We start from the raw sequence: 7,573 nt of genomic DNA, 5'->3' as shown, positions 1-7,573 counted from the left end.
AATGTTTATGCTCTTGTATTAGATTTTTACAAGCTGGTGAACACTGACAAATTATTTCTCCCATAGAACTATGACCACATGTTCCCAGACAGTATAAATATATGGTTGAGCTAATGTTGCTGCACATCACCATTTTATCAATTACATAATAAAACAAAGTGTCAAGTATCCAAATACTAAGTTATACAGCTCAAAAGGTATATAAAATATTGAATGTCTGCTCAATTCATTAGCAGAAACTCACTAATGATTTTCTTTTTTTTGCAAGAGAGGTTAGAAATCACATTTCAAACAAAACCAAGTTGGTAAACAACTTCAGATAAGTATGAAAAAAATTTACAAGAATTTCAGATATTTTGATAGTTTTAGCTATAATAATTAAGTATTTCTACCTTTAAAAACAATATCTACTAAATTAAAGCACATATTCTCCATGGCCTTCACAAGACAAAGGCAACATTTTACTAAAAATACTTCACAGCCCCCTCCCATTCTTTTTTCAGGCCTTCAGGCCTTCTTGTGCAAACACTCCCTAAGTGCAAACATTAGAATTAAAATTAACTGTAGGCTTTTTTTTTTTTCTTGGTCTGGAAACATTAAAGACATTGTGCTTCTGTACAATATAGATTTTCAAAATAAAGGTCTTCTACAGCAACACAAAATGAGGTGTTTTAATATAGGGAGATATTAAATACTCATTATAAGTCTTGGTTAATTTAAAAAGGGAGCAGATCTGATATATACTGACATGAATGTGGGAGATGTAAACATATTGTGAGCAAACAACCTCAGAGGCCCTACGTTCTATCTTTGAAATGATGAGAGGAATGAACCACATAAAGCATTCGTGGTTCCTGGGATTTGTTCTATGTGATACTCGAATTTCACAAGTATCATGCTGAGTATCAAAATACTCCTAGTCTTTCTAAATTTCTTATATGTTAATTACATTCTGGCGTGGAAACAGATTTAAAGACATGACTCAACACTGCATGTTTTCAGGAAAGGTCAATTGGTACAAATTATAAGCACATTTTAAATGCTGAACAGCATGAATTCTTTGCTAGTATCCAAGTAAGTTGAACATACTTACTTGAACAGAGGTTGTAATTCTGCCAGGCTCATGGCCTGGTAAAACTGCTTTTCAACACTCTTGGGGAAGCTTCAGGCTCCCCAGGTTGCGCTAGTCATAAAGTAGCTGCCTTTCAATGCAGGAAATGTAAGAGACATGGGTTTGATCCCTGGGTCGGGAAGATGCTTTAGAGGAGGGCATGGCAACCCACTCCGGTATTCTTGCCTAGAGAATCCCATGGACAGAGGAGCCAGTCGGACATGACAGAAGCAACTTAGCATAGCATAACATAGCATGGAAGCTTCATCAGACTTATTCACCAAGCCAACGTGCTGGCTAATATCTACGACAAATTCCATCCCATCTCAGGTTCCATTTCCGAGCAATGGCATCACACAGCCGGTTTTATCAAATGCAACAGTTGTTTCCATGACCATTGGAGTCTGAAGCACAGCCGCATTTTAGGACCATACTTCCCCAAACACAAAAGCTGCTTGCTGTTCAAAGCTCCTAGCCACTTTCGTCTTATGAACTGTACTGTATCGTCATATTTCATTCCACCTTCAGTTACTGCTGGGGCGACAGGTGCTGGAACTCTGCCGAGGCCTGCCACACAACGAAGAGCAACGCAACGACCAGGGTCTTCACAAAACTTAATTTTCACAAGACAATCATCGACAATCTGGTTAGATGGTTGTGTGCCATTTTCAAAATGCCAGTTGAGAACATGGATGCCTTCTTTCTCCACAGGGGTAAGAGTCATAAGTTGCTTCTATAAATAGTTCCTCTATACATTTATATATATATATATATTTTAATATATATTTATATATATATAAACTCTATATATAGTTCCTCTATAAATTTGTTTAAGGTCACATTAGTTGGATTGTGTGTAATAAAGTCTCATCTTTATGTAATTTCCACAGGAGCTGGGTGGTTCATTCGAGCCACGTTTATTCAGTTAAAAAACACTCAATAGGGATATGAAAGAATTTAAAAAATTGAATACAGAAATGATGCAAAGATACTGAGTCTACTTCAGTATACTCCACTTGAAATTCTTAAGTCCTTTCGAGTATGAAGTTGAGAGTAACGGGAAATGCAATGAACCTCGAAACAAGAAGCAGCAATTCTTCAATCCAATAATGTTGAAGCAATAGAAAGGAAGTACCCTGAGGTTTACCCCATCCAGATTCGACCTCTTGTAAAAAACACTCTGAGGATTTCAATTCAACACTTCTGTGTCCAGGTTAATCCCTCTTATGGGGGCTTCTTGATGGACTAATAATGAATTTCTACAGTTCACTTGTCTGCATAGAGGTTGTGCTGTGCCTGGTAGTAATCTCCACTGCCCTTCAGAAACTCCGTAAATGTGTGACCGAGAAAACCTCAGAACTGCTTCCCTCCAGCCTGTTCTCTTGCTGTAGGTTTAGTTATCCAGCGGCTTTCCTGGTGGCTCAGCAATAAAGAACCCGCCTGCTAGTGCAGGAGACATAAGAGACATGGGTTCGATCCCTCGATCAGGAAGATGCCCTGGAAGAGGACATGGCAACCCACTCCAGTATTCTTGCCTAGAGAATCCCATGGTCAGAGGAGCCTGGTGGGCTACAGTCCGTGGGGTCGCACAGAGTCGACAGGACTGAAGCAGCTAACCAGCAGCAGGTTTAGTTATCCCAAGAAAGGCCCACCCTTAGAGCTTCACTCTCAGGTTCCCAAATGCCGCATAAGTTTAACATGAAGGCGACCATCAGTAAACATCACAATATTTTCTTCTGGAACTCCAGTGGCTTGTTTTGGGACACACACACCTGGGACCCACATACCAAACCCTGGATTTGGAATATTTGTCATGTTTCCCAATTTGTTAATAATACAGTGATCTCAGGAAATAATGAAGAGGCAGTCAGCTAAATCCGACTGTTTCATTCCTTTTCTGACTTATCTATTACCCTAGTACTTTTTATTTTATTGTGTTTTAAACCAGTGATTTATTACATATAATGGCTGAGATAGCATTACTTATACATTATTCATCCAGCTAAACCATTAATAAAATTAAAAACACACATTTCTGTATCATTAAAAAGTCTGTAGAGACACTATTGGAAAAATCATTTAAATGACTTCTTTTTTATAACTCTAGTGTTTACTAAGGTACATACAATGTGTTCGCTCTGAGTTAGATATCATGCATACATGCAGGCTTAGTCACTCAGATGTGTCCGACTTTTTGCAACCCTATGGACTGTAGCCCACCAGGCTCCTCTGTCCATGGAATTCTCCAGGTGAGAATATTGAAATGGGTTACCCTTTCCTCCTCCGGAGGATCTTCCTGACCCAGGGATTAAACCCACATCTGCTATGTCTCCTACACAGCAGAGTGATAAGCACACACAGAAATGTGCAGACAACTAGGCTTACAGGACCTCAGTTCAGAAGAAAAGACAGACACACCTTAAGCAGACATGGCAGCATAAGACTAAAGCCTGAAACATGCAGGATGTGCAACATAGGCAGGTTATTGTCCAGAGAAAGGGAATCTTGAGAGCTGGGGGGAGGGGAAAGTTTGACCAGAGAAATGGGACCCAAGACAGGTCTGAGGCCTGAGCGTGATTTGCATGGGAAGGGGATAAGAAGGTGGCTGTCCCATGGGTGGATGGCAGGAGTTTATAAGTGGGAACTAGCAAAAGGAAGAAGGAGGCAGTAAGTCCAGAAAGGCAGTGCTGTGGAGCTGGTTGGAGCCTGGACTCGATGTACACAGACCAGAATGTGAATCTTGTTGTCACCTTTTATAACCGGGTGACAGCCTTGGGCAACTTGAGCTCTCTGTCCTCTCTAAATCAGAAAAGTAATCGTGCTTTCCTTGGTAAGTTGTCATGAGGATTAAAGAGCTCACATATATAAAGCACATCGTTAGGGCTCAATGGTGGTTAACTTTTCTTTTTCAATTGTTGTTTTTGTTGTTTTACTGGGGATAGGCTGGGTGGGATCTCGAATGAAAATCTTGGCAATTTGGACTTTATTCTGTGGCCCAGGAGAGTGAGGTTAGATTTTGTTTCTGAGTGATAATTCAGACATAGTGGAACATACCGCAGTCCTAGGCCCAGTGAGTCCAGTCTGGCCTGAGCGGAGGTCCCGGTAACCCACATCGGCACTTTCAGCGCAAGCTCTGCTACTTCTGCCGTCCTCAGGGTCTCAAAGAGCTGGACACGACTGAGCGACTGAACAAGAACTGCCAGCTCAGCGGAACCTAGGGGATAAGGAAGAGACTGGATGCTCGAGGGGCTGATGTGCTATCCCTCCTCCACCCACGGGCAGATACATATACCCACACCCCTCTTGTTTTTCCGTGTTGACAGTATTGATCAAAAATTTGTTTATACTCCACTCTTTCCAGAAAGGACTTAAGACAGCTTTTTTAATTCTAAAATGCACCTTGTATATGAAAATAGGAGTTTACACAAACGATATTTTATGAGATGATTACCCCTTTTACAAAGGGAGTAACCATACTTTCTTTAAATAGCAGCTCATCTGGTACATTCAACATCAGAGCTGATTGACAATATTTTGCTCTGTCAGCAACTTTTCTGGACTGCTTTGATGGTATAAATATGATTCACAGCATTGACTGGTTTTGATCAGGTTTGGTACTTGAATAAAGGGTACTTAAATTCAAGGAGCCCTTGAATTTATTTTGTGTCATCTTAAACCAAAATAAGGGCTCTGCCTTTTTTTTTTTTTTTTGATGAGTTTCTGTACAGTCTGAGATGTGCAGAGCTGCTGCTGCTAAGTCATGTCAGTCACGTCCGACTCTGTGCTACCCCATAGACAGCACCCCACCAGGCTCCTCCGTCCACAGGATTCTCTAGGCAGGAATACTGGAGTGGGTTGCCATTTCCTTCTCTGCAGAGCTAAGCAATGGAATTGAATCTGGTCTAGCGACCTCTGAACTGCCAGTTGGTCATGGAAGCCTGCCTAGAAGAAGAGGCAGGGGAGATTTTCAGAAAAATATGGAAAGATGCCAGTTGGCTGACACTGAAAGGGAGACCATCCCAGGAGAAGGGAAAGTGTGGGGAGATGTTGGGGCTGCTCCTCTCCCTAAAGGGCAGCAGGAGAGGTGGTCCACCAGCCTGGAACCTTGGATAAGCTGGCGGAAGACAGGAGCAGACTGGTGACAGTTTTCCTGGCCTCCATCCCAGAAAACAGGTTGGTCTGATGTAGAGATAAGATTCACAACACTCCGTTCCTGGTATCCTTGAGTTCAGGCCTTATCAAACATACCCTTTCAGTGGGCATGTTGCCATGACAACCTTGTAGTCACTGGAGGGCATCTATAATTGGTGGAAAATGGCATTAATTTAGTTATAGTTTTTTTCTTTTTTTTTTTTTTCTGGGAGGAGTTTTAGTCCATGGCTACTTTGAGTACTCAGATTCAGATGTCATCTTTTTGGCTGACCAGACTAATAATCACCGTGTAATTTAATTACTCAGTCAGCATCAATGAACTCTTCTGCTGTGCATTGAGTTACAATTTTTGAATACCAGCTTCGTGGGCAGGTCCTGGCTCTGGAAGCTGTAGTTATCCAGATGCGGGTCATAACCTCAGCTGTGCTTTGTGAAGCTACTCAGCCGTGGAATTAGCTCCAGGGGTGCTTGTGCGTGTGAACCCGTCCTGCATGGTCCACCCGTCAGCTATGGCAGCCTGTTCATTTCCGCCAAAGAGCACATTGTCCCTACTGTCACCTCTCCTTTTCTTTCATTCTCCTGCCACCTGGTATGATACCATTTTCTAGGCCTAGAAAACCTCCCATCTTGGAATGATAGGAATTTTTCTCAAAAAAACTTTTGTAGTTCTACCTGTTTATTGCTATCGACCCATCTTCCTCCACCCCCGTCATGTGTGCGACCCCATGGACTGTAGCCCGCCAGGTTCCTCTGTCCGTGGGATTTCCCAGGCAAGAATACGGGAGTGGGTTGGCATTTCCTTCTCCTCGGATTTTTAAATCTTAAAAAATCATGATGAAATACGTATAAATTTATCATGTTAACTATGTTTAAGCGCACAATTCAGTGGCACTAAGAGCACTCATATTGTTACACTACCATCACCACCATCCATCCACAGAACTCTTCCTTTTGCAAAACTGAGACTCTGTACCCCTCAAACAAAAGCTCTTCCTTCTCGCCTCCTCACAGCCCTGGGAAGCCACCATTTTACTTTTTGTCCCCATTCGGCCACCTGGTGTGAAGAACTGACTCATTGGGAAAGACCCTGATTCTAGGAAGGATTGAAGGCAGGAGGAGAGGGGGACAACAGAGGATGAGATGATTGAATGGCATCATGGACTCGATGGACATGAGTTTGAGCAAACTCTGGGAGTTGGTGATGGACAGGGAAGCCTGGTGTGCGACAGTCCATGGGGTCGCAAAGAGTCGGACACAACTGAGCAACTGAACTGAACTGAACTGAATTTAACTTCTCTGGGGCTTCATATGGGCTTTCACAGTGGCTCAGCAGTAAAGAATCCGTCAGCAATGCAGGAGACGCAGAAGATGCGGGTTCAGTCCCTGGGTAGAGAAGGTCCCCCAGAGGAGTGCATGGCAACCCACTCCATTATTCTTGCCTGGAGAATCCCATGCACAGAGGAGCTTGGCTGGCTACAGTCCACAGGGTCTCAAAGATTTGGACATGACTAAAGACACTGCCGGGAGAAATATCAATAACCTCAGATATGCAGATGACACCATCCTTATGGCAGAAAGTGAAGAGAAATGAAAAAGCCTCTTGATGAAAGTGAAAGTGGAGAGTGAAAAAGTTGGCTTAAAGCTCAACATTCAGAAAACGAAGATCATCCGGTCTTACCACTTCATGGGAAATAGATGGGGAAACAGTGGAAACAGTGTCAGACTTTATTTTTCTGGGCTCCAAAATCACTGCAGATGGTGACTGCAGCCATGAAATTAAAAGACGCTTACTCCTTGGAAGGAAAGTTATGACCAACCTAGATAGCATATTCAAAAGCAGAGACATTACTTTGCCAACAAAGGTCCGTCTAGTCAAGGCTATGGTTTTTCCTGTGGTCATGTATGGATGTGAGAGTTGGACTGTGAAGAAGGCTGAGCGCTGAAGAATTGATGCCTTTGAACTGTGGTGTTGGAGAAGACTCTTGAGAGTCCCTTGGACTGCAAGGAGATCCAACCAGTCCATTCTGAAGGAGATCAGCCCTGGGATTTCTTTGGAGGGAATGATGCTGAAGCTGAAACTCCAGTACTTTGGCCACCTCATTCGAAGAGTTGACTCATTGGAAAAGACCCTGATGCTGGGAGGGATTGGGGGCAGGAGGAGAAGGGGACAACAGAGGATGACATGGCTGGATGGCATCACTGACTCGATAGACGTGAGTCTGAGTGAACTCCGGGAGTTGGTGATGGACAGGGAGGCCTGGTGTGCTGCAATTCATGGGGTCGCAAAGAGTCAGACACGACTGAGCGACT

General features: G+C 43.0%; 1 pseudogene; it reads right to left on the bottom strand.

The window, feature by feature from the left end:
* Positions 1-1,480: 1,480 nt before the first annotated feature.
* On the bottom strand, positions 1,481-2,020 carry LOC113883037 (annotated as a pseudogene).
* Between the last annotated feature and the right edge of the window lie 5,553 nt (positions 2,021-7,573).

This window comes from Bos indicus x Bos taurus, chromosome 24, assembly GCF_003369695.1.
Source record: "Bos indicus x Bos taurus breed Angus x Brahman F1 hybrid chromosome 24, Bos_hybrid_MaternalHap_v2.0, whole genome shotgun sequence".
Classification (NCBI taxonomy): Eukaryota; Metazoa; Chordata; class Mammalia; order Artiodactyla; family Bovidae; genus Bos; species Bos indicus x Bos taurus.
Note: the sequence above shows the minus strand (reverse complement) of the source record. Positions and strands in the feature narration are given on the sequence as shown.